General features: G+C 43.1%; 1 protein-coding gene across 50 annotated transcripts in view; it reads left to right on the forward strand.

The window, feature by feature from the left end:
• ASPRV1 (aspartic peptidase retroviral like 1) overlaps positions 1-27,159 on the forward strand; it is a 197,822-nt gene that overhangs the window by 118,027 nt on the left and 52,636 nt on the right. For 5 of the 50 annotated variants that reach the window (XM_055107830.3, XM_063594871.1, XM_063594872.1 and 2 more), the window contains one exon: positions 3,698-3,820. The exons of the other annotated variants lie outside the window; for them this stretch is intronic. The gene's annotated coding sequence lies outside the window, so the exon portion shown is untranslated. The remainder of the gene's footprint in view (positions 1-3,697; positions 3,821-27,159) is intronic. 50 annotated transcript variants of the gene reach the window in all.

Consider the following 27,159-nt stretch of genomic DNA (forward strand, 5'->3'; position numbering starts at 1 on the left):
CACCGTGCCTGGCGCCTGTTTTAAATTTTATTTGTGGGGGCCTTTAGGTTAAAATTTAAGGCTGTGTTTTTCTTTTTTTTTCAAGGCAGAGTCTTGCTCTGTCACCCAGGCTGGAGTGCGATGGTGCAGTCTTGGCTTACTGCAACCTCTGCATCCCAGGTTCAAGTGATTCTCCTGCCTCAGCCTCCCAAGTAGCTGGGATTACAGGCACCCACCACCACCCCTGGTTGATTTTTTGTATTTTTAGTAGAGACAGAGTTTTGCCATGTTGGCCAGACTGGTCTTGGAACTCCTCAGGTGATCCATCCGCCTCTGCCTCCGAAAGTGCTGGGATTACAGGCATGAGCCACCGCACCTGGACAAGGCTGTGTTTTACTAATTATGATCTTAATGAATGAAATGTTAACCTTTGCTTTTCTTTTATGTAAGATAAAAGACTTATTCCCCATCCTCGCATCCTCACCTTCCTCTTTTTTTTAGTTTAATCTTGTATTATAAATTCTAGCCCTTGGAAAAGATTTAGAGAACTCTCACTACCCTTCTGTTCCCACGGACTAAAAGGATTCCTTTTTTAAAAATCTTAATTTTTATTTTCATTTTTTTGAGACATGGTCTTTCTTGTTCTCTCGTCTAGGCTGGATTGCAGTGGTATGCTCACGGCTCACTGCAGCCTCAACTTCCCAGGCTCTTGTGATCCTCTTGCCTCAGCCTCCAGAGTAGCCAGGATTCCAGGTGTACACCACCACGCCCAACTAATCTAATTTTAAAATCTTCTATAGAGACGAGGTCTCACCGTGTTGCTCTGATTGGTCTCCCAACTCCTGGGCTCAAGCAGTCCTTCTGCCTCAGCTTCCCGAAGAGCTGGGTTTACAGGCGTAAGCCACTGTGCCTAGCCTAAAAGGATTCCTGAGGGAGGCTGCTAGGCCATGATGTCTGCAGTTGCACTTTTTGGTATGATGAATAATGGAATTCAAAGTTCAGGTTTCTTCTTTCCTAGGATTTCCTTACTTTTGGTATGTACAGCCATGCAAGAGCCTCTCTGCCCCTGCCTTTGTTGCAGTTGGAGGGGCTGGGGCCTCTGCATAGGAGGCCTTGCTTGCTTCATCTCCTTCAAAAGGGAAGATAAACCTGAGTGGCCCAGGAAGGCAAGGTTTAGAGCTGACCTCAGTCATTGGAGGAAACCTGTCCCTCACATTTGTCCTTGCCTCTCTTTTGGAGAGGCCCCTCAGCTGGTTTTAATCTTGGTCTCAGACCCCCATCAACCTAGGTGAGTGGAGTACTTTAAGCTCACTCTAATTCTGCCTGTTTCACTGGGATTTGAGGCTTCAAAGCTACAGTCTAGAAACAACAGGGATTCTATCATAAGGTGGCACAGGGACAGCAAGTCCTTTCTCTTTTAAAGATAGACAGTGTTGGCCAGGCGCAGTGGCTCATGTTTATAATCCCAGCACTTTGGGAGGCCGAGGCGGGTGGATGTCTTGAGGTCAGGAGTTCAAGACCAGCCTGGCCAACATGGTGAAATCCCATCTCTACTAAAAATACAAAAATTAGCTGGGTGTGATGGCGCATGCCTGTAGTCCCAGCTACTCGGGAGGCTGAGGCTGGAGAATTGCTTGAATCTGGGAGGCAGGGGTTGCAGTGAGCTGAGATCACGCCATTGCACTCCAGCCTGGGCAACAAGAGCGAAACTCCGTCTCAAAAAACATATAAATAAATAAAAGATAGCCAGTGTCTTAGGGACAGAAGCATTGCTTTCCTTTTTTTTTTTTTTTTTTTTATGAGATGGAGTCTCGCTGTCGCTCAGGCTGGAGTGCAGTGGCACGATCTCGGCTCACTGCAGGCTCCACCCCCCGGGGTTCACGCCATTCTCCTGCCTCAGCCTCCCGTGTAGCTGGGACTACAGGCGCCCACCACCTCGCCTGGCTAATTTTTTGTATTTTTAGTAGAGACGGGGTTTCACCGTGTTAGCCAGGATGGTCTCGATCTCCTGACCTCGTGATCTGCCCGCCTCGGCCTCCCAAAGTGCTGGGATTACAGGCGTGAGCCACCGCGCCCAGCCAGCATTGCTTTCCTTAATCACATTCTTAGTGTCAGAAGACTGCCAGTGAGTGTATGGGAATTGTTTCAGGCTTGTTACGTAGGCTTTACTTAGAGCTGGAGAGTTGATATAGAGAGATATAATAGAAATTTATTTAAAACAAAAAATGGCTGTGGCCAGTTGTTCTTCTAAAGAGGGGTGGCTTAATTCATATTCATAGGGGAAAAATTATTCCATTCCCTTTACCACTACAGAATGGTAGTGGTGAGTGAAAGTTCAAAACTTCTTTTTGTTCCTCGGTGCTGATCAAGGGTAGAAAGGGTAGAACCTGGAGTGGATGGTTCATACTATGGGTGACTCCAGCTATGGGTCATTGGAAGTCAGAGAAAAGGGAGTGGAGAGCTAAGTTGTTCTGAATAATGTAAGGGGGATTTCTCTCCCGCCTTAATACACAAACACAATGTGAGAAGCATTTGAAGAGGATAAAGGGGCCAAGCAGTGTGGTAATAACCCCTCAGTCTTTTCATACCTTCAGAAAAGTCTGATGGGCACACAGCGTTTTGAGTGAGTGCATATATATGTGTGTGTGTGTGTGTGTGTGTGTGTGTGTGTGTGTGTGTGTGTGTGTGTGTGTGTTTTCTGTTTGATAAAGCATGGAAAAGGGGGACTGAGTCCTGTATCTGGGACAGCTTAGAGCAGAGGAAGAGATCCGCCTCAGGAGGTGAGAAGTGAGTGAGATAAGAAGTCCAGCAAGAAATGGAGTCAGAGCCAAAAGGAATATGAAGAGCATTAGCTCCTGGGATTTGCAGAAATTCTGGGAAGGCCTTTGGACTTCTCATAGAACTTGGGATAGGGAGGTTCAGGGAGTTTTTAAAACATGCCCAAGGACAGGGTGGTTGTAGCTGATACCTGATTGCTGTAGTGCTGTGTAACTCATACAGTGTTTAACAGTGGTCCCCAAGATCCTGCTCTGTGTATGCTTCAGGAACCATCATGTTATTCCTCTCTCTATTCAGACTCCAAAGGGGGACAGCAAACTTCCCAACAAAGGACTTTGTTATACTCTTCCTGCCTTATGAGTTACACAGAACCTGAGGATGCTGGTTTAAAAAGTCGGAGAGCTGCAGCCTCCTCAGCCACACCATTGCTGAGTAGGATATATCATTAGGGGTAAAGAGGTTGGGCAAAGTCTTACACAAAGTCTTGGGACTTGAAGACTGCTCTCAGCAAGGACCTAAGCAAAATAAATTTTTTTGAGATAGGATCTCACTCTGTCACCCAGGCTGAAGTGCAGTAGTGCAATCATGGCTTACTGTAGCCTTAACCTCCTGGGCTCAAGCAATCCTCCTGCCTCAGCCTCTTGAGTAGCTGAGACTACAGGTGCATACCACCATGCCCAGATCATTTTTTTTTTTTTTTTTGTAGAGACCAAGTCTCGCCAGGTTGCTTAGGCTGATCTCGAACTTCTGGTGCTCAAGCAGCCCTCCCGTGTTAGCCTCCCAAAATGCTGAGATTATAATTGTGAGCCACCACACTTGGTCTTAAGCAAATATTAACTCCAATCACTATCCTAAGCCAAGGTGTCTGAGCAGCTGAGGGAGGCCCAGAGTGAATGCAGCTAGTGCCACACTGAACAAAACACTCTTGCTCATTCCTTAGGGAGGAGGACCTGGTTGATAGAAGAATTTATCTCGTAGTCTTAACATCCACTGTACTTCCAAACTTTGAGGACGATAGAGATCAGTGGGCTTTGACTGCCCAGCATGCAGTCTCCATTCTTAGGTAAGAACACTTTGATTTTCCTTTTGGGGACCACATCCTTCCCCACTCTCAGACCAGATTCTGGTGGGATAAGTCCCTTGGAGGACACATGACTGCGGTCAGAGAATAGCAGTTGACGTGGTCATGGTTCCAAATCCAGGCCAATCACGACTCTGGATTTCTGTTGGAACTGTTAAGAAAGTGACCTCATTTCTTTTCCAGGTGGGTTCCCAAGCCTGTAAAATGTAAGCCTTATGCTGCTGAGGGCCATCTTGCCACCCTGAGGGAAACGCTGCCTGAGAATGAAACCAGCATAAGTAAAAGCTGAGCTGTGAGATGGAGCAAGATGAAGGCCACATGACATCTTTGGAGCACCTGGATCTAACTGTGCCTTAAGCTAGTCTAACCCTGAACATTTCATCATTTCATTGACATGAGCCCAGGTTTTCTTTTTTTTTTGGATGGAGTCTTGCTCTGTCGCCCAGGCTGGAGTGCAGTAGCTCAATCTCGGCTCACTGCAAGCTCCACCTCCCGGGTTCACGCCATTCTCCTGCCTTAGCCTCCCAAGTAGCTGGGACAACAGGCGCCCACCACCACTCCCAGCTAATTTTTTGTATTTTTAGTAGAGACGGGGTTTTACCGTGTTAGCCGGGATGGTCTTGATCTCCTGACCTCATGATCCGCCCGCCTCAGCCTCCCAAAGTGCTGGGATTACAGGCGTGAGCCACTGCACCCAGCCCTCAGGTTTTCCCTTTTTTTACCCCTCCTTTTGAAAATTTGATTTGGAATTTTGCCACCTGCAGCCAGAAGAGTTTTAACTAATCAGTGCCATAAATTTTATATAGTTCTCCTTGCAAAATGTGGATCAGCCTTTCTCAGCAAATCCTTTCTCATAAAGTGCTGAATTGTAAGTTTGTCATGAGAATCACATGAGATCATGCATGTGAAGAACCTGGCATTATCCTCATAGAAAAAAACCAGTAAATATTAACTACAGGAAGCAAGGAAGGAGTGGGGTGAGGGGAAGAAGAAGGGGTACTGATTTAAAAGAACCCTGGAGTCCTAAGGATAATCTAGGAACCCTCAGACCCAATCCGATACCCCATTCTAAATGCTCCTGGTGCCCTGTACCTTCCCCTCATAAGCCTTCATTATCATTGTAATGATATGTTTATGTAATATTTTGATTAATGTCTCTCCTTCACTGACCTAGCAGTTCTAGCAGGGCAGTGATTTTGCTGTGTTGCATCCCCAGCACCTAGTCTGGTATGTGGCATTCAGCATATGTTTATTGAATGAATGGCCATGTGGTTATTCGGATCCTCCTTGATTATTGGGGTTAGGATTGTGGCAGAAGTAGCAAAATCAGGGAGAGTAGTCCCTGTCCCCTCTGTATCTTATACACTGCCCACACTCCCAACACACATACACATACAGAGAATTTTGTCTCAATTAGATAATTAACTTCTGCTTGGTTGTAAACCAAACCACTGGTTCTTAAACTTTCATTGGATCATTTTATTGAAGAATTAAATAGTGTGGTTCTGGCCTAATGTCTGGAAAGCCTTGCAGAGGAGTGGGTTAGGTCTTTGTGATAAACAGGCAGCCTTCCCTGCTCCTGTGTCTTTATAAAATCTATTTAACTGGAGTAGTCCACCCTCCCTCAGGCTCTTACAGGAATATGTTGGAGGCTGTAGGAAGGTGGGAAACTGAGAGGGAAAGGACTGGGCCGCTGGAGACTTCACTCACTCCCTAGCAAGAAACAAAAGCAGTAAAAGGTGGCCCGAGGACAACCTGAAGCTCACTCCTTCAGCACTTTTGGCTGGAGGTCACTTGTTGGAGCCCCACTCAGAGCTCAGCACACCACCCCACCAGCAGCCTCCTCCTCCCAGCTGAGGCTGCATTTCATCCCTTCCCCCAGCCTGCTTTCCCTGAGATAGGGGAGTGTTTCCCAGGGCCCATGTGACTTCCACTGGCAAGTGACGATTACCAATGGTTTACTAGTCAGTGAAACTACCAAAGGCTTTTGTGCTGTAGTAATCCTTTTCCTGTTTAAAACTCTGGGGATTTTCTAATGTTGCCAATAGTTTTTCAAGTCAGCAATTACTGTGTGGATTATGTAATGGCTCGGTATTAAAAATAGAAAAGACTGGAGTTTGCATCTATTTTAACCAAATCTTGAAAACAGAGCAAAGGGAGGGGAAGGGTGGAGAGGGAGAGACCAGAGGAGGAGGGAGAAAAAGAGATCATGTGACTGGATAAGACAGCTCACAATTCACTGTGCCTTTCTCCCACCATTTGTGGCCCAAGGACCTGTACTCCCTCCTCAGCCTCCTCTAGGGAGGGGTCCTTGATGAGAATTCTGAGGACACAAGACCCCTTGTGGATATTTCTTAGCTCAGCCTTGGTGTGCTTACCTGCTTCTGACAAGCAAAGTGGCCAAGTAGGGGAGGGAGTTGAATCTGATGTCCTCCACTAAGTCCAGGACTCCTATTTTGTTTTGTTTTGTTTTTGAGATGGAGTCTTGCTCTGTCACCAGGGCAGAGTGCAGTGGCACAATCTCGGCTCACTGCAACTTCTGCCTCCTGGGTTCAAGTGATTCCCCTACCTTAGCCTCCTGAGTAGCTGGGACTGCAGGTGCGCACCACCACGCCCGGCTCATTTTTTGTATTTTAGCAGAGACGGGGTTTCACCATGTTGGCCAGAATGGTCTCAATCTCCTGAGCTTGTGATCCACCCACCTCAGCCTCCCCAAGTGCTAGGATTACAGGTGTGAGCTACCGTGCCCGGCTGAACTCCTGTTTTTGTTTTTGTTTTTGTTTTTATTGCCAATGTCTTTGCACTCAGCTTGTTTCTCTTGCTGGAATGGTAGTCAGGGCGTCACTTATATGTCTTTAGCATCCCAAATTTCTGTCAGTCCCTTGGCCAAAGTTATTCCAAATAAATATTCAATGTAATTACCTGCCACTTTCCTGCCCCAATCCTCTTTCTGCTGGATTGCCACTCCTAAGCCCCAGATATAGAAATTGCAGGGTTACAATGGGTTTGCTTTACAATGACATCACACCAGTCCCCTACCCCCTACTCTGAGTTGAGGGATATTTGTATTTTAACAGAGAGCCATTGAGTAACTTTAGGGCCTCTCTGGTGGTGGAAGTTTAGGTGCCAGGGTTGATATTTTGGGAAGGAGAATATATTTTATTTATTTATTTTTTTGGAGACGGAGTCTCTCTGTCGCCCAGGCTGGAGTGCAGTGGCACGGCCTCAGCTCACTGCACCCTCCGCCTCCTGGGTTCAAGTGATTCTCCTGCCTCAGCCTCCCGAGTAGCTGGGACTACAGGCTTGTGCCACCACGCCTGGCTATTTTTTGTTGTGTCATCCCATGGTGGAATGTAGAAGGGCAAGAAAGTATACATGCGCAAGGGAGGAGGGGGCCAGACTTATCCTTTTATCAGGAACCCAGTCTTGTGACTATGACATGAATCTATTTGTGAGAGCACAGCCCTCATGACCTAATCACCTCTTAAAGATCCTACCTCTCAACACTGATGCACTGGGGATTAAGTTTCCAACACATGAACTTTGGTGGATGCATTCAAACCACAGCACCAGGGTTCCTGCTATGTCACCTCCAGAGGTACCCAGAGAGGAAGGTTTTGAGTTAATCACTTCATAATTTATAGCCCTTGAGCCATCAGAGAGCCCATGCAGGAAGCACCCTATTTCCTAGGTCTCAGGTGGCATGGAGGGGTGAGTACTTTGAAGAAGGTGCTTGCTAATTTCCAAAGACTCAGCACAAATAAGTTCAGTGGGGTTCATGGGAGAGAGACCTGAAATGAATCAATTGTGGGTAATACTAGAAAGTTGTCTTCTCGTCATTACTTCCATCTATTTCCACACCTACCCCATCACACTCCGTTCTCAGTATCTTCATCTGTATTGGGGTGGAAAAGAGTGCCAACAGCTCAGAATAATGCTGGTTCTAGCTCCACCCAGCCTCACCCAATGTGGCCCAACCTAGTGGAATTGCAGTGAAAGGAAGCGAGAGTTCTAATTATGAGTTTTAGGTATCATTTCACTACATATGTTGGAGGATCTGAGGACCTTCCTTAGGGACCTTTAATTACAGTACCCTGGACCGGGAAGTGCCCATGATGTGGCACCTCTTTCTTACCCTGTAGGGTTTTCTTGACTACATAATAATTGAACATACTTATGGGGGTACATGTGATATTCTGATACATGCAATGTATAATGACCAAATCAGGTTAATTAGCATATCCATCACCTCAAACCCTTGTCATTCCTTTGTGTTGGTAACATTCTAAATCTTCTAGTTATTTTGAAACATGACAGATTATTAACTGTAGTCACCCTTGTGTGCTATTGAATACTAGAACTTATTCCTTTTATCTAACTATATGTTTGTAACCATTAACCAACCTCTCATCAGTCTCTCTCCTACCCTTCCTGGCCTGTAGTAACCACCATTTTACTGTCTACTTCCATGAGATCACCTTTTTTGTGCTTGATTTATTTCAGTTAACATAATGGCCTTGGTTTTATCCATGTTACTGCAAATGACAGAATTTCATTCTTTTTTAGGCTGTATTTGTATATATACCACATTTTAATCCATTCTTCTGTTGATAGACTCTTAGGTTGATTCCACATCTTGGCTATTGTGACTGCTGCTGCAGTAAACATGGGAGTGCAGATATCTCTTTAATATACTGATTTCCTTTCTTTTGTATGTATTATGCCTAGCAGTAGGATTGCTGGATCATATGGTAGATATATTTTTAGTTTCTTGAGGAACTTTCATACTACTTTCCACAGTGGCTATACTAACTTACATCCTGTTCCACCCCCCGCTTTTTTTTTTTTTTTTTTTTTTTTTTTTGAGAGACAGGGTCTTGCTCTGTCGCCCAGGCTGAGTGCAGTGGCCAGGATCTTGGCTTACTGCAGCCTGGACCTCCCAGGCTCAAGTGGTCCTCCCACATCAGCCTCCTGCGTAGCTGGGACTACAGGTGCACATCATCACGCCCAGCTAATTTTTTAATTTTTAAATTTTTTGTAGAGGCGGGATCTCACTATGTTGCCCAGCTGGTGTGAAAATCCTGGATGCAAGTAGTCCTCCTGCCTCAGCCTCCCAAAGTGCTGGGATTATAGGCGTGAGTGTCCACACCCAGCCTGCTATAGCTTTGTAGTATGTTTTGAAGTCAGGTAGTGTGATGCCTCTAGTTTTGTTCTTTCTGCTCAGGATTGCTTTGGCTATTTGGGGTCTTTTGTGGTTCCCTAGGAATGTTAGGGTTGTTTTTTCTATTTCTGTGAAGAATGTCGTTGGTATTTTGGTAGAGATTGCATTGAATCTGTAGATTGCTTTGGGTAATATGGGCATTTTAACAGTGTAAATTTTTCCAATCTATGAGCATGAGATATCTTTTCATTTTTTGTATCCTCTTAAATTTCTTTCATCATTGTTTTATAGTTTTTATTGTAGAGATCTTTTACTTTGGTTAAATTTGTACCTAAGTATTTTATTTTATTTTTTTTTTTGCTATTGTTAGTGGAATTCCTTTCTTGATTTTGTTTTGTGATTCTTTGCTGTTGTATAGAAATGCTACTGATTTTCGTATGTTGGTTTTGTATCCTGCAACTTTACTGAATTTCTTTGTTGACTTCTAACAGTTTTTTGGTGGAGTCTTTAGGTTTTTAGGTTGTTGTAAACAAGAATAATTTGACTTCTTCCTTTCCAATCTGGATGCCCTTTATTTCTTTTTTTTTTTTTCTGATTGCTCTGGCTAGGACTTCCAGGTCTATGTTAAATAAAGGTAGTGAAAGTGAGCATCCTTTTCTCATTCCATATGTATATATATTATTATTTTGAGACGGAGTTTCACTCTTGTTTTCCAGGCTGGAGTGCCCAAGTGATTCTCCTGCCTCAGCCTCCCAAGTAGCTGGGATTACAGGCGTGCGCCATCATGACTGACTAATTTTTGTATTTTTAGTAGAGACAGGGTTTCATCATGTTAGGCTGGTCTTGAACTCCTGACCTCAGGTGATCCACCCACCTTGGCCTCCCAAAGTGCTGGGATTATAGGCATGAGCCACCGTGCCTGGCTGTTGTTCCATACCTTAGAGGAGGACTGGGAAGTGCCCATGATGTGGCATCTCTTTCTCATCCTTACAGGTTTTTAGTTCTCTGATGCTAGACTCCAATCCATATTCTCACCAGAAGCTGACTTTGGTAAGGAGCACAAACTTCTGGTATGGTCCATATTTTAATTCTTTCAACCCATTGTGTCCATTAATGCATTTGGACATGCCTGGTCAAGTGTCCTGGCCTTTGGTATGGTCACAGCCATTGCAGCATCAGTATCTGTGTATCTGGATAGTCAGGCTACTCCAGACCATTTGTGTCAGCAGAAGCTGGAGTTCACAGAGAGCATCTGCTCTCCAAATCTCACCCCACCTTCCAGGCTTTGAGCAAGGTAGATGGTTTACCAAAGCACCTGCCTGAGGGGCTGCTAAGGGCTAGCATTAGTCCAGGAGTAAATCATTGGCACGATCCACAAAAGAATCCTTTCTACATAAACCCAACTCTCTGTTGTGGCCTCCTTTCCTCCCACTCCATGGATAGAACCATAAGGAGACATCAGAACTTGACCACAGCAATGTTGGGTACACTGGTCATCTCCATCCTTTTCTTTCCCTTCTCTTCCTCCTCCTCCTCCTCCTCTTTTCTCTTTTTCTCTCTCTTTTTTTCCTTTGGAGATGGAGTCTTGCTGTGTTGCCCAGGCTGGCCTTGAGCTCCTGAGATCAAGTGGTTCTCCTGCCTCAGCCTCCTGAGTAGCTGGAACTACAAGCATGAGCCTCCATCTCCTGCTCCATACTTTTCCTGAAGGAGATCACTCTTTCTATCATTAAAATATTTAATGCATTTCTAATCCCCAACACACACACATTCACATGCATGCGTGTATGCGTGTCATAATGGTGGTGCTTCTAGTGTCTGTCTAGTGTCTGTTGAGATAATACAAGTGGTTATAAGCTGGTATGAAAATAATAACAAATTTAAATATATTTAATTTTTATACATCCAATCACATTGACAAATTTGAGACACAATAGTGTTTATATATGTGGAACATTTATTTGAGCTACAGACAGTGCAAGGTTCAAAAGGTGGATCTTTTGCATTAACTCTAGTACCAGGGCTCAGAGCTATGACATCTGTCACCCTTTACTGCATACCCTTCCCTTCCTAGACCTCTTCTGTGTCCATGAGATCAGACTTAGGAATGAGTTTGGGGAATGGGGCAAGACAGGCTGAGGGTTAGGCCTTAGAACTCCACCTATTTGCTGCAACTCCTCTGTCTGGAAGTTTCAGGAGGTTGGGGTAGGGAGGGGGCGAAATGTGGGGAGAAGTGGTGTGGCACCCGATGACACCAGTCACACCTGGAGCTACAACTGTCTTCCAACAGAAAATAGGGGAGGCAGGGAAAGGAAAGAGGATTGAGAAAGAGGGAGAAGAAGTGAGGAGAGGAGGGAAGGAGGAAGAGGGTTAGTGAGAAGGGGATTGTGGTCAGGGCAACCTTGGGGCTGAGCCAGATTGACAGGGGTGCTGCCCCTTGGGGAGGCAAGTAGGAGATTTCTTGGCATCCTGGCTCAGCCCTGGAGTAATCTGACTCCACAAGGCAGTACCAGCCCCTCTCTGTTCTCTCAGCATCTCCTTTCCTTCCAAACCAGACTGACAGGCCCAGGCTGGCAAGAGCCATCTCTTTTGTCACAGAAGACTGCAACTGATGAACGACTTACTAGTTCTGACTGCCTTGACGGGTTTGCACTTTATGAGGAGATCCTAGTATATCACTTCTGCTGCCACTATTAAGTATTACCCAAACTATTCTCCTTCTCATCCAGTCAATTTTGGTAATTTTTATTTTTTTCTCAAAAAAAGTTTTTAAATTATTGGAATAAATTTTTCATAGTCTTACTATATTTTAAAGCTTGAGCTTATCTTCCATTTTTCATGCTAATATTATTTAATACTTTAGCCTTTTTTTTTTTTTTTTAATAGTGACGGGATTTTGCTATGTTGGCCAGGTTGGTCTTGAACTCTTAGCCTCAAGCAGTCCTCCTGTCCTCGCCTCCTAAAGTGCTAGGATTACAGGTGTGAGCTACTGTGCCTGGCCTCAGCCTTTTTTTATGATCTGTTTTACTAGTGGTCTGTCTTTTCTTTGAGGACCTGTTTTGTCATCTCTATTGTTTGTCTTCTATTTCATTAACTTTTTCTTTCTAATATTTAAAAACTAATTTTGCAATTGAAAAGTAATACAGTGGGTCACTTTCACTTACAAACTATTATAAAAAGACCAACAATCCAAAATAATAGAAAAAAGGACTTTTAAAAAAGAAATCTACATGGTTTATAAATGCAAGAAAATACTTTATTAGCAAGTACAACCATGCATCTTTTTTTTTTTTTTTTTTTTTTTTTTTTTTTTTTTTTTTTTTTTGAGACAGAGTCTTGCTCCGTTGCCCAGGCTGGAGTACAGTGCTGCATTCTTGGCTCACTGCAACCTCTGCCTCCCGGGGTTCAAGTGATTCTTGTGCCTCAGCCTCCCAAGTAGCCGGGATTACAGGTGTGTGCCACCATGCCTGGCCAACAATGCATCTTTTAATGGTGGACCTCTAGGCCTGAGTGGAGAAGAGAGGCAGCTTCAGAGAGGCATCTACTGCAGAGAGAGAGTGCCCAATGGAGGGCACCCTGGGCTACAGCCAGGAGGTCACCCTGCTGTCAGCCCTGTCTTTTATTTACTAGTAATCAGCAAGGCATAGACCTCTCTTCCCTCCCCTGCAAATCATGACTAATAAAAAATGTCCCCACCTGCTTTGCCTGATTGGCTGTTGTATCACATCAGATTCAGAAGGTGAAGAAGACAAGACACCTGAACTCCTGCTCAGGCCCTCGCCCCCATCTTTCTTCTCCCACATGTGACAGTGGGGAGGAGTTGTCGGTGAAACCAGCCTGTTCTGGCGGGACTACTTATCAGGCCCTGCCCCTAAAGGAAAATTATTTTGAAAAGAAAGAGTGGATCTTATTCTCTTTCTAGCTCATTGTGCTTTCTGGCTTATCTCTTCTTTAGTTTTGATTTTGATTTTGTTTTTAGGATTTTATGATTCTGTATTCTGTGGAGAAGCATGGGAGGGGAAGGTGTGTTGGAAACTGGGCCTAAAAACCAGGAGGCAGAAATGGATGTCCTGTATCAGCAGTTTTGGTCTCAGGACCCTTTTATACCCTTTTTCCTTCTTCATTTTTTTTTTTTTTAGCTTTATTGAGTTATAATTTATACACAAAAAATAGTATGCATTTGGTTTATGTGTCTTGATGAGTATACATCTTGGCAAGTTTGAACATGTGCATACACCCATGAGACCATCTCCACAACCAAAATGCTAAACTTATCCATTACCTCCAAAAATTTGCTTGTGTTATTTTTTTTTTAAACAGGGTCTCACTCTGTCACCCAGGCTGGAGTGCAGTGGTGCGATCTCAGCTCACTGCAGCCTTGACCTCCTAGGCTCAAATGATGCTCCCACTTCAGCTTCCTAAGTAGCTGGGACTACAGGCATGTGCCACCATGCCCCCACTAACTTTTTTTTTGTTTTTTGTAGAGTTGAGGTCTCACTATGTTGCCCAGGCTGGTCTCAATATCCCAAACTCAAGTGATCCTCCTGCCTTGGCCTCCCAAAGTGCTGGGATTACAGGCATGAGCCACTGTGCCTGGTCTGCTTGTGTTTGTGTGTGTGTGTGTGTGTGTGTGTGTGTAAGTGTGTGTGTGTTTTGGTAAGAACACTTAAGACAACATGTATTAGGCCTGGCATGGTGGCTCATGCCTGTAATCCCAGCACTTTGGGAGGCCAAGGCAGGCGGATCATGAGGTCAGGAGATTGAGACCACCCTGGCTAACATGGTGAAACCCCGTCTCTACTAAAAATACAAAAAAATTAGCCGGGCATGGTGGTGGGCACCTGTAGTCCCAGCTACTCAGGAGGCTGAGGCGGGAGAACGGCATGAACCTGGGAGGTGGAGCTTGCAGTGAGCCGAGATTGCACCACTGCACTCCAGCTTGGGTGACAGAGCCAGACTCCATCTCAAACAAAACAAAACAAAACAAAACAAAACAAAACAAAACAAAACAAAACAAAACAAAATGTATTGGCTGGGTGCGGTGGCTCACACCTGTAATCCCAGCACTTTGAGAGGCTGAGGTGGGCGGATCACGAGGTCAAGAGATCGAGACCATCTTGGCTAACATGGTGAAACCCCATCTCTACTAAAAATACAAAAAAAATTAGCTGGGTATGGTGGCACACTCCTGTAGTCCCAGCTACTCAGGAGGCTGAGGCAGGAGAATCGCATGAACCCGGGAGGCGGAGGTTGCAGTGAGCCGAGATCGTGCCACCTCACTCCAGCCTGGTGACAGAGTGAGACTCTGTCTCAAAAAAAAAAAAAAAAAGTATTCTCTTAACGTATTTTAAAGTGCACAATACCTTATTGTTAACTATAGGTACTATATTGTACAGCAGATATCTAGAATTTATTCATCTTGGCCGGGCGTGGTGGCTCACACCTGTAATCCCAGCACTTTGGGAGGCCGAGGTGGGCAGATCATGAGGTCAGGAGATGGAGACCATCCTGGCTAACACGGTGAAGCCCCATCTCTACCAAAAATACAAAAAATTAGCCAGGCGTGGCAGTGTGCACCTGTAGTCCTAGCTGCTGGGAAGGCTGAGGCAGGAGAATGTCGTGAACCCGGAAGGTGGAGCTTGCAGTGAGCTGAGATCACGCCACTGCACTCCAGCCTGGGTGACAGAGCGAGACTCTGTCTCAAAAAAAAAAAAAAAAAGAATTTATTCATCTTGCATACAGAACAATGGATGAAGAAAATGGTATGTACACACCATGGAATACTATACAACTTTAAAAAAGAAGGAAATCCTGCTATCTGTGACAACATGGATAAACCTAAAGAATACTGTGCCAAGTGAAACAAGCCAGTTACAGAAGGAAAAACACCATGTGATTCTACCTATGTGATGCATATTCCACATACATAAGAATGGAATGGTGGCCACCAGGGACTGGGGGAGGGAGCAATGGTGAGCATTTTTCAATGGACATACAGCTTCCATTATATAATTTAAAAATTTAAAAAGCTGTGGTAAAATACACATAAAATTTTTAAGTATACTGTTCAGTAGTATTGAGTACATTTATATTGTGCAACCATCACCGCTCTTTATCTCTAGAATTCTTTTCATCTTGAAAATTGAAACTCTATCCATATGAAATGAAAACTCCCTATTCTCCCCTCCCTCAGCCCCTGATCACCACTAGTACCCTCTGTTCTCCATGCATCTGATTAGGCACCCCAAGTAAGTGGAATCATATAGCACATCTCCCTGTGTGGCTTACATCACTCTGCACAATGTCTTTTTTGTGTTTTTTTGCCCAGGCTGGAGTGCAATGGCATGATCTCAGCTCACTGCAACCTCCGCCTCCCAGGTTCAAATGATTCTCCTGCCTCAGCCTCCCAAGTAGCTGGGATTACAGATGCGTGCCACCACACTGGCTAATTTTTTGTATTTTTGTAGAAACGGGATTTCACCATGTTAGCCAGGCTAGTCTCAAACTCCTAACCTTGGATGATCTGCCCACCTCTGCCTCTCGAAGTGGTGGGATCACAGGCATGAGCCACCGTGCCCGGCCCACAACATCTTAAATGTTTATATTGTAGCATGTTTCAGAACTTCCTCTTTATGGCTGAACAACATTTCATTGTATGTATACACCACATTTTGTCCATCCATTCATCACTGATAGACATTTGGGTTGCTTGTACCTTGCTTGCTATTGTGATAATACCGCAACAAACATGAGTGAATAAATAACCTCTTCAGGACTCTACTTTCAATTCAATTGTATATATAACCAGAGTGGAATTGCTAGATCATATGGTAATTCTATTTTTAATTATTTGAGGAACTGCCATGTTGTTTTCTCCAGCAGCTACACCATTTTGCATTCCCAGTAACTCTACATGAGGGGTTCAATTTCCCCATATCATTGCAACACTTGTTATTTTTGATTTTTAAAAAATGTGTGTTTTGACAAGTAAAAATTGTATGGATTTATGGTATACAACATGATGTTTTGATATATATATATATATATATATATATACACACATTGTGGAATGGCTAAATTAACCTATTGAACATATGCATTGCCTCATATACTTCCCATTTTTTTGTGATAAGACCACTTAATTTATTCTCAGCAATTTTCAAATATACAATATATTGTTACTAACTGTAGTCAGCATAATGTACAGTGGATCTCTTGAACTTGTTCCTCCTGTCTAACAAATTTTGTGTCCTTTGACCAACATCCTTCCAATCTCCCCACCCGCCACCCTCTGGTAACCACCATTTTACTCTCTATTTCTATGAGTTCAACTATTTTATACTCCATATATAAGTGAGGTCATGTGGTACTTGTCTTTCTGTACCTGGCTTATTTCACTTGACATAGTATCCTCCAGGTTCGCTCACGTTGTCACAAACGACAGGATTTCCTTCCTTTTAAAGGATGAATGGTACTCCATTGTGTATATGTACCACATTTTCTTTATCCATTCATCTGCTGATGGACACTTACATTGATTTTATATCTTGGCTATTGTGAATAATGCTGTAATGAATATGGGAGTGTGAATATCTCTTCAACATACTGATTTCATTTCCCTTAGATATATGCCCAGTAGTGGTATTGCTGGATCATATGGTAGTTCTACTTTTAAATTTTTGAGGAACCACCATAGTGTTTTCCATAATGGCTGTACTAATTCACATTTGCGTCAGTAATGTGCAAAGGTTTCCTTTTCTCAACATCCTTGCCAATGCTTGTCATCTTTCTTCTTTTTTGTAATAGCCATTCTAACAAGAGTGAGGTGATATGTCATTGTTTTGAATTGCATTTCTCTGGTGATTAGTGCAGTTCAGCACCTTTTCAGATTCCTGTTGGCCATTTGTATGTCATATTTTGGGAAATGTCTCTTCAAGTCCTTTGATCATTTTAAAACTCTGGTTATTTGTTTTCTTCCTACTGAGTTGTTTGAGTTTCTTATCTACACTTTAGATCATAACAACCCCTTCTCAGATACATGGTTTGCAAATGTATTCTCTCACTCTGTAAGTTCTCTCTTCACTGTATTGTTTCCTTTACTGTGTGGAAGGGTTTCAGTTTGATGTAATCCTATTTTGCTTTTGTTGCCTGAGCTTTTGGAGTCATATCCAAAATTTTTGCCCAGACCAATGTCATGAAGCTTTTTCCCTATGCTTTCTTCTAGTAGTGTTACAGTTTCAGGTCTTATGTTTGTCTTTAATCCACTTTTATTTGATTTTTGTATATGGTGTGAAATGAACGTCTAATTTCATTCTTCTGTATTTGAATATCCAGTTTTTCCAGCACCATTTATTGAGTAGGCTGTCCTTTCCCCAGTGTATGTTCTTGGGACCTTTGTTGAAAATCAGTTGACTGTAAATACATAGATTTATTTCTGGGTTCTTTATTTTGTTCCTTTAGTCTATGTGTCTGTTTTTTGGTGGTACCATGCTGTTTTGGTTACTACAGCTTTGTAGTATATTTTGGAGACAGACAGTATGATACCTCTAGCCTTGTTCTTTTTGCTGCAGATTGCTTTGGCTATTTGGGGTCTTTTGTGATTCCATAGGAATTTCAGAGTTGTTTTTTCAATTTTTGTGAAGAATTTTATTAGTATTTTGATAGAGATTGCTTTGAATCTGTAGGTCATTTTGGGTAGTATGAGCATTTTAATATTAATTCTTCCAAACCGTGGACACAGCATATCTGTCCATGTTTTGTGTGTGTCCTCTTCAGTTTCTTTCATCAGTGTTTCAACAGTGTTTTCCATGTACAGATCTTTCATTTCTTTGATTAAATTTATTCCTAAGTATTTTTTATTCATTTATTTTATTTTATTTTATTTTATTTTTTTTATTTATTTTTGAGGTGGAGTCTCACTCTGTAGCCCAAGCTGGAGTGGCGTGATCTCGACTCACTGCAACCTCCGCCTCCTGGGCTCAAGTGATTCTCGTGCCTCAGCCTCCTGAGTAGCTGGGACTACAGGTATGCACTATGACACCTGGCTAATTTTTTGTATTTTAGTAGAGATGGGGTTTCACCATGTTGCCCAGTGTGGTCTCAAATTCCTGAGCTCAGGCGATCCTCCCACCTTGGCCTCCCAAAGTGCTGGGATTGCAGGCGCGAGCCACTGCGCCCAGCCTATTCCGAAGTATTTTTAAATAGCTATTGTAAATGAGATTGTTTTCTTCATTTTTTTGATAGTTCGTTGTTATTGTATATAAACACTACTGAATTTTGCATGTTGATTTTGTTTCTTTTTTTAAAAAAATACTAACAGACAAGCAAATGCATGTTGATTTTGTATCCTGCAACTTTACTGAATATGTTTATCAGTTCTAACAGTTTTTTGGTGAGTCTTTACTATTGTCTATCTAAAGATCATGTCATCAACAGACAGATAATTTAACTTTTTCCTTTGCGATTTGGACAAATTTTATTTCTTTCTCTTGACTAATTGTTCTGGCTAGGATTTCCAATACTGTTTTCAATAGAAGTGTCTGAAATAAGCATTCTTGTCTTATTACTAATCTTATGAAAAAAACTTTCAATTTTCACTATTCAATATGATGTTAGCTGTGGGCTTATCATACATGACCCTTACTGTGTTGAGGTCCATTCCTTCTGTGCCTAATTTATTGAGAGTTTTTAATCATGAAAGGATGTTTAATTTTGTTGAATACCTTTCTCCATCAATTGAGATGATCAGGCTGGGCGTGGTGGCTCACACCTATAATCCCAGCACTTTGGGAGGCTGAGGTGGGCAGATCACAAGATCAGGAGATGGAGACCATCCTGGCTAACATGGTGAAACCCTGTCTCTACTAAAAATACAAAAAAATTAGCCAGGCATGGTGGTGGGCACCTGTAGTCCCAGCTACTTGGAAGGCTGAGGCAGGCGAATGGCATGAACCCGGGAGGCGGAGCTTGCAGTGATCTGAGATCACGCCACTGCACTGCAGCCTGGGTGACAGAGCCAGACTCCGTGTAAAAAAAAAAAAAAAAAAAATTGAGATGATCATAGGGCTTTTGTCCTTCCTCCTGTTAATGTGGTGTATCATATTTATTGATTTGTATATGTTGAACCATCCTTGCATCCCAGGAATAAATCCCAATTGATCATAATGGATTATCTTTTTTTTTTTTTCTCCCTTGGTGGGGACAGAGTTTCACTCTGTTGCCTTGTTGTCCAGGCTGGAGGACAATGGTGTGATCTCAGCTCACTGCAACCTCTGCCTCGTAGGTTCAAGCAATTCTCATGCCTCAGCCTCCTGAGTAGCTGGGATTATAGGCATTTGCCACCATGCCTGGCTAGTTTTTGTATTTTCAGTAGAGATGGGTCTTCACCATGTTGGCCAAGCTGGTCTCAAACTCCTGACCTCAAGTCTGCCTGCCTTCGCCTCCCAAAGTGCTGGGATTACAGACATGAGCCTGGCCTGGATGATCTTTTTAATGTGTTGTTGAATTTGGTTTGCTGGTCTTGCTTTGTCACCCAGGCTGGAGTGCAGTGGCATAATCTTGGTTTACTGCAGCCTTAAACTCCTGGGCTCAAGTAATCCTCCTGTCTCAGTCTTTTAAAGTGCTGGTATTACAGGTGTGAGCCACATTGCACCTGGCCTTATTGAGGATTTTTGCACCTATGCTGATGTAGTCCCATTGGTCTATAATTTTCTTTTCTTGTAGTGTCCTTGTCTGGCTATTGTTCACGAGCATGTTGTTCAATTTCTTTGTATTTGTGAAATTTTCCAAAATTCTTTTTATTATTTCTAGTTTCATACCATTGTGGTCAGAAAAGATACTTGGTATGATTTCAGTCTTCTAAAGTTTATTAAGACTCGTTTTGTGGCCTAACATGTGAGTTGTCCTCAAGAATGTTCCATGTGCACTTGGGAAGAATGTATTTTCTGCTGCTGTTGGATGGAATGTTCTTTATATGTCTGTTAGTTTCCTTTGGTCTAAAGTGTAGTTCAAGTTTGATGTTTCCTTTTTGATTTTCTGGCTTTATTGAAAGTGGACTATTGAAGTCTCCTACTATTATTATTATTATGGAAATGGAGTCCTGCTCTGTCACCCAGGCTGGAGTGCAGTGGCAAAATCTCGGCTCACTGAAACCTCCTCCTCCCGGGTTCGAGTGATTCTCCTCCCTCAGCCTCCTGAGTAGCTGAGATTACAGGTGGGAGCCACCATGTCCAGCTAATTTTTGTATTTTTAGTAGAGATGTGATTTCGCCATGTTGGCCAGGCTGGTCTTGAACCCTTGAGTTCCAGTGATCTGCCCATGTCGGCCTCCCAAAGTGCTGGGGTTACAGGTGTGAGCCACCACACCTGGCCTAAAGTCCCCTACTATTATTGTATTATAATCTCTCTCTCTCTAGATGTATTGATATTTGCCTTATGTATCTAGAAGCTTTGATGTTGGATGTATTTACAGTTGTCCCTTGGTGTGGGATTGCTTCCAGTACCTCTGTGTGTAACAAAAGCTGCACCATTCAAGTCCCACAGTTGCCCTGCGAAACCTCTGTATATGAAAAGTTGGCCCTCCATGTACATGGGTTTCCCATCCTGTGAATACTGTATTTTTGATCCTCATTTGGTTGGAAAAAATCTGCATATAAGTGGATTTGTGCAGTTCAAACCCGTGTTGTTCAAGGGTCAGCTGTATATTTACAGTTGTTATATTGTCTTGATAAATTGATCCTCTGTCATTATGTAATGATGTTCTTTGTCTTGTTTTACAGTTTTTACTTAGTCTGTTTTATTTAAGTATAGCTACCCCTGCTCTCTTTGGTTTCCATTTGCCTGAAATGTCTTTTTCTAGCCTTTCACTTTCATTCTATGTGTGTTCTTAAATGTGAAGTTAATCTTCATAGGCCACATATAGTTGGGTCTGTTTTTAAATTTTTGATAGTATCCAACCTAATGGGTGTGAGGTGATAATTCTTTGTGGTTTTGATTTGCATTTCTCTAATGATTAGTGATGTTGAGCATCTTTACATATGATTGTTGGCCATTTGTGTCCCTTCTTTGGAGACTATTCAAAGTCCTTTACCCATTTTAAAAATGAAGGCATTTGCCCTTTGTTGTTGAGTTGTAGGAATTTTAAAAATATATTCTGGATAGTAAATCCTTTTCAGATATAAGATTTGCAAATGTTTTTTCCCATTCTGTGGGTTGTCTTTTCACTCTTTTTCTTTTTTCTTTTTTTTTTTTTTTTTTGAGACAAGGTCTTGCTCTATTATCACTGGAGTACAATGGCGTGAATGTGGCTCACTGCAGTCTCGACCTTCCTGGCTCAAGGGATGCTCCCACCTCAGCCTCCCAAATAGCTGGGACTATAGACACATGTCACCACATCTGGCTAATTTTTTATTTTTTGTAGAGATGAGATTTCACCATATTACCCAGGCTGTTCTTGAACTCCTAGGCTCAAGTGATTTGTCTGCCTCAGCCTCCCAAAGTTTTAGGATTACATGTGTGAGCCACTGCACCCGGCTGCCTTTTCACTCCTAATTGTATCCTCTGTTGCACAGAAATTTTTAAGTTTGATGTAGTCCCATATGTCTCCTTTTTTTCCCCCATGCTTTTTACGATTTCTAGCATCTTTTTGTGGGCTTATTGTGCTTGTATATCTTCTTTGGAGAAATGTCTGTTCAATTCCTTTGCCCTTTTTTGAATGGGGTTGTTTGGTTTTTCTGTTGTGGAATATTTAAATTTCTCTATGTATCCTCAATGTTAAGCCATACTAGAGATATGCTTTTCAAATATTTTCCCCCATTCTGTGCATCACCTTTTTTACTCTGCTGAAAGTGCCGTTTGATGCAAAAAAGTGTTTAATTTTCATGAGGTCCAATATATCTATTTTTTCTTTTGTTGCCTGTGCCTTGGGTGTTATATTCAAGAAATCATTGACAAATCCAATGATATGCTCTTTTACACTCTTAAAAATTATAGACAACCCCAAATAACTTTTATTTAGTGGTTTTAACAATATTTACCGTGTCCGAAATATGATAAACATTAAAATTAGTATTTTGGAAAAATGCCATATTAGAAACTGATGATTTAAAAGTAACAACAATGAATCCATTACATGTGAACATACTGTTTTTTTTTGTTTTTTTTTTTTTTTGAGACGGAGTTTCACTCTTTTGCCCAGGCTGGAGTGCAGTGGTGCGATTGCAGCTCACTGTAGTCTTCGCCTCCCAGGCTCAAGTGATTCTCATGCCTCAGCCTCCTGAGTAGCTGGGATTACAGGTGCTCACCACCACACCCGGCTAATTTTTGTAGAGATGGGGTTTCACCGTATTGGCCAGGCTGGTCTTGAACTCCAGACTTCAAGTGATCCACCCACCTTGGCCTTCCAAAGTGCTGGGATTACGGGCATGAGCCACTGCACCAGGCCAACATACTTTTTATAAAAACAACTGTCTTCTCTAAAACAACAAAAAAATGTAGATAATAGTAGTATCATTTTATAGTTTTGCAACTCTCTTTAATGTTTGGCTTAATAGAAGATAGTTGGATTCTCGTATCTGTTTTTGTATTCAGTCTGTTGTGTATGTTGTTTTGATTGAAGTAGATGAAGGAAATCCAGCTACATACAGATTTGGAGTTGGAAAAAATAGTATTTTAATAACCTTTTTAGATCATGGTGGATACTCTTGTTATGTCATCAAAATTAGACAAATGGCAGTTTCTGAAAAATTAATTGTAATGTGTGTAAAAAATTAGTTGAATCCATATCAGTGAACTCATACTTTTCTATATTAAACTTCATTGCTCTATCTTGCACTTTGAATGGGTCTTTTATTCATGCCTGATTTTGTAACATCATGCATTGGTCATTTTGAAAATGATGGTTCAGTGAATTATGCACATCTTCTAAATGTAGGCACATTTCAGTCTATAATATCAAAAACATATTTGTCAGTGTTACCACTGATTTCATCAGAAAAGTCTTGAGGTGTTAAGAAGTCTTTAGGTATCTACCAGCATGGATACACATTTTCCAAAATTTTAAATGTTCACTTGACAGCTCAAATTTTACAGTTGGCAACAAATACTGTCAGTTGTTTTCTATGAGGTGACAGGTTCACTTCATTCATTTTTGAGAAAATGTTTGCCAAATACCCAAGTCTGAATAATCATAGTTTGTTAGTCATTTTTTTCTAATAAAAATGATGTTCTATGAAAAAGCAGGTAGTCAGCTTGTAATTCAAACAATCAGGTAAGTGCTTCCAGTACTTAGGTATTCAGCAGAAGTGCTTTGTGTACAGAGTATTAATAAGACATGTATTCAAGGGATAAGTTTTAATAAAATTAATAATTATTACTCTATCATGGACATTTTTACATGAAGTTTGCCTTTCTGTTGAACTGCAAGTACATGGGGGTGAAGACTGAGACTCCTGGTGCAGTTTGGTGCCTCTTCATTGACTTAAGGCTCTAGAAGGCACCAAATACTGTTGCTTTTGCATCATCAGTGCAAATGTCCGCAAAGTGAATGCTGCAGAAAAACTCTTGGTATTATTCTAAAAATGATGTTGACCTTGGCCGGGCGCGGTGGCTCACGCCTGTAATCCCAGCACTTTGGGAGGCCGAGGTGGGCGGATCATGAGGTTGGGAGATTGAGACCATCCTGGCTAACAAGGTAAAACCCTGTCTCTACTAAAAATACAAAAAATTAGCCGGGCGTGGTTGCGGGTGCCTGTAGTCCCAGCTACTCGGGAGGCTGAGGCAGGAGCATGGCATGAACCCGGGAGCTTGCAGTGAGCCGAGATTGCACTACTGCACTCCACCCTGGGCCACAGAGCGAGACTCATCTCAAAAAAAAAAAAACAAAAAACTGATGTTGATCTCTTGGATCCCCCGGGAAGGGTCTTGGGGACCCAGGAGTCCAGGGATCATAATTTGAGAGCCATGGCCTATACGACCATGGGTACTAATAGCACATGCCTCCAGCACCCTCCATCAGCCTCCCTCGGCCTCATTTTCCTCAGTTGTAAAGGGAGGCCTGGGCAGGCTCTGTTTCTTCACACTGTTGGACCCTGTTTGCTAGCCCCCGAAGCTGCTTCTCCCTTAGCGGTGATGCTGCTTTCAGCTCCTGCTTTTCCTCCCTCTCTCATGCCTCCCTTTCTCTCCGTGGCTCCTCTTCCCCTCACTCTTTACAGGTTGGCATTCTTCTTGTTTCGTCTCCTCCTCCTTTCCCTGGATGATCTTATTTCCTCCCTGGTCTTTAACCATCACCTGCAGGCTGACAGCTCCCAAATCTCTATCTTCAATCCAGATGTCTGTCCCGGGCTCCAGTTTTGTGGTTCCACCTGAGACCTTTCCACCTATATGCTTTACAGGCAAGTCAAAGTCAGCATGTCTAAACTGGTTTCTTCGTCTTCCCCTACACATTGCTTCCTCTTCCAGAATAGACAGTCTTGGTTAATCCATCATCTGCTCAAATGCTTAAGCCAGAATCCCAGGAGTCCTCCTCCCCTTATCTGGCTCCCTCCCTTCCCTCATCTGCTCACCTGGCCTATCAGTTCTGCCTCCTAAACATTTTCCCAATCTCTCCCTGCTCTCCAGCCCCACCACCACTGCCTCAGCTCAGGCGCTCATCCCTTCTCACCTAAACGATTGCAAGGGTCTTCTCCCTGGCCCCCTGCCCGCTGTTTTCAACCTGTACTCTACAGTTCTGGTTGGAAACCACAAGAGTTATCTTCTCACACTTTTTTTTTTTTAACTTTTAATTTAGGTTCAGGGGTACATGTGCAAGTTTGTTATATAGTTAAACTCGTGTCACAGGGGTTTGTTGTACAGATTATTTCATCACTCAGGTACTAAGCCTAGTACCCAAGAGTTATTTTTTTCGCTCCTTTCCCTTTTCCCACCCCCCCCCAACCCTCCACCCTCAAGGAGGTCCCAGTGTGTATTGCTCCCCTCTTTGTGTTCATGAGTTCTCATCATTTAGCTCCCACTTGTAAGTTAGAACGTGGTAGTTGGTTTTCTGTTCCTGCATTAGTTTGCTAAGGATAATGTGTTTTTCATTAAATAAATACATATCGAGTACTTACCATACCAGGCTCTGTGCAGGCTGTGGGAATACAACATAGGACATAACAGATACTGTCCTGACCTCCAGCACTCACAGCATATGAAGGAGGAGAGAAAAGGACAGGGCACAGGTCATTAGGACCCAGTGCAGTGGGGAAAGATGGCAGAGGTGCTTGGGAACCCCTAGAAGTTTTGACTGAGAGCTGAGTCTGAGGGTGTTCAGGGAGCACTTCCTGGAGGAAGCAGCTCTCATGTTCAGACTGCAGCCTGGGTGGGAGTTAACTAAAAGAGATGGGAGTGTTGTGGTGAAAAACTTTACTGGAAAGTTTGATCATTTAATTTCGCTGTTAAATACTTCTCTTGTGAGCTTCACCACTGCCTGCAGGATCAAGTCCAAATTCCTTATCATGAAACACAACCTTTGTGGCCTCGTTGTCTGCCACTCCCCTGTATTCATTGTCATCAGCTTGAACTGCTTTCAGTTCCCCCAAACGCTGCTTGCTCACTCTCTCAGCTCCAGGCCTTTGCACATGCAGTTCCTTGTGCCCTCCACCCTTACCACGCAAATCCCTACTGCCTATCTATCCAACTGTGAATCACCCCATGTCAGCTGTTCAGGAGACCTTCCTGGCCCCTCCCCTGTAGACTTTGTGGCTCCCTCTCTTGTGCTTCCCACCTGTACACACACCTGGACTCTTGTGCCCTTATCACGTCCTTAGAGCTTTTCCACTTGTGCGTCTCCCTTGCCCCTAATTGACAGTGTGGGAACTAGACCCCTGTCTAGTTCACATACCCTCATCCCATGAGCATTTTGGGCATCCCCAGGGTGTGTGACTCCCCTGTGTTAGTGGACAAGGTTAGACAATTACCATTACCTTTTTGTCTTTTCCCCTCCTCCAGCTCTGTGACTTCCCTTTGCCCCTACCACACCCCATGTAGCTATCAGTTTTGCTGGACACGGCCACACCCATCAGGCACCCCATACCTGCTAGGAGTCACGGACACTCCTATAGCAGCAGTGCTGTGGGGCTGCTGGTCCCTGCATTGCCTTATAGAGCCGTGGGGCTTCGCCCTACAGATACATCTAAATTACAAATACCAGTCCAGCCCAGAATCCGTTCTTGCTGTTGAACGCAACTGTCTCTGGGTCAGCTTGTTGTGCCTGTTTTCCTTCTTCCCTTAGAAAGAGTTATTTCCTTCAGAACCTTTCTACCCCTCATGATAATAGGCTTCCCAAAGGTCTGCCCACCAGCCTACTAGACAGATGTGGCCTGCATTGTCCCCCTGGAGGCAAAGGATGTGTGGGTATTTATTTATTTAAAATAGTAAGTTATGGCCGGGTGTGGTGGCTCACGCCTGTAATCCCAGCACTTTGGGAGGCCGAGGCGGGTGGATCACCTGAAGCCAGGAGTTTGAGACCAGCCTGGCCAACATGGTAAACCCCGCCTCCACTAAAAAATACAAAAATTAGCTGGGCATGGTGGTGCATGCCTGTAATCCCAGCTACTCGGGAGGCTGAGGCAGGAGAATCGCTTGAACCCAGGAGGCGGAGGTTGCAGTGAGCCAAGATCGTGCCACTGCACTCCAGCCTGGGCAACAGAGCAAGACTCCATCTCTAAATAAATAAATAAATAAATATATATATATATATATATATAAATAAGACAATAAATTATATAAGCAGTGCTGAATACAGCTTCATCATTTAAAAATCCAAACAGTTTGGAAATATATAGACAAGTACATAAATGCTCTTCTTGCACCCCTTCCCCCATCCTAAAGCCTACCATACAGGTAGGCACTGTTAATTATTTGGTGGAAATGTTTACACTTTTTGCTTTGCATTTACACATGTGAGTGGCAGGGATAGTATCTGAGAAATTAATTTTTTTCTCCCCTGAATTTTCCCTTTTTCTGCCCTCACATTTATGGAGCTCATTACCTCCAGAGCAGCTTTTCAGGTTAGAAAACTGAATTAATCTTCAGGCATCTCTGGCTTTTGTGTGCTGAAAGCTTAAGCATTTAGGGCAACTCCAGGATTTGCTGAGTGGCTCATCAAAGGATGAGGATTCTCTTGCACA

The sequence above is a fragment of the Pan paniscus genome, chromosome 12, assembly GCF_029289425.2.
Source record: "Pan paniscus chromosome 12, NHGRI_mPanPan1-v2.0_pri, whole genome shotgun sequence".
NCBI classification, from domain to species: domain Eukaryota; kingdom Metazoa; phylum Chordata; class Mammalia; order Primates; family Hominidae; genus Pan; species Pan paniscus.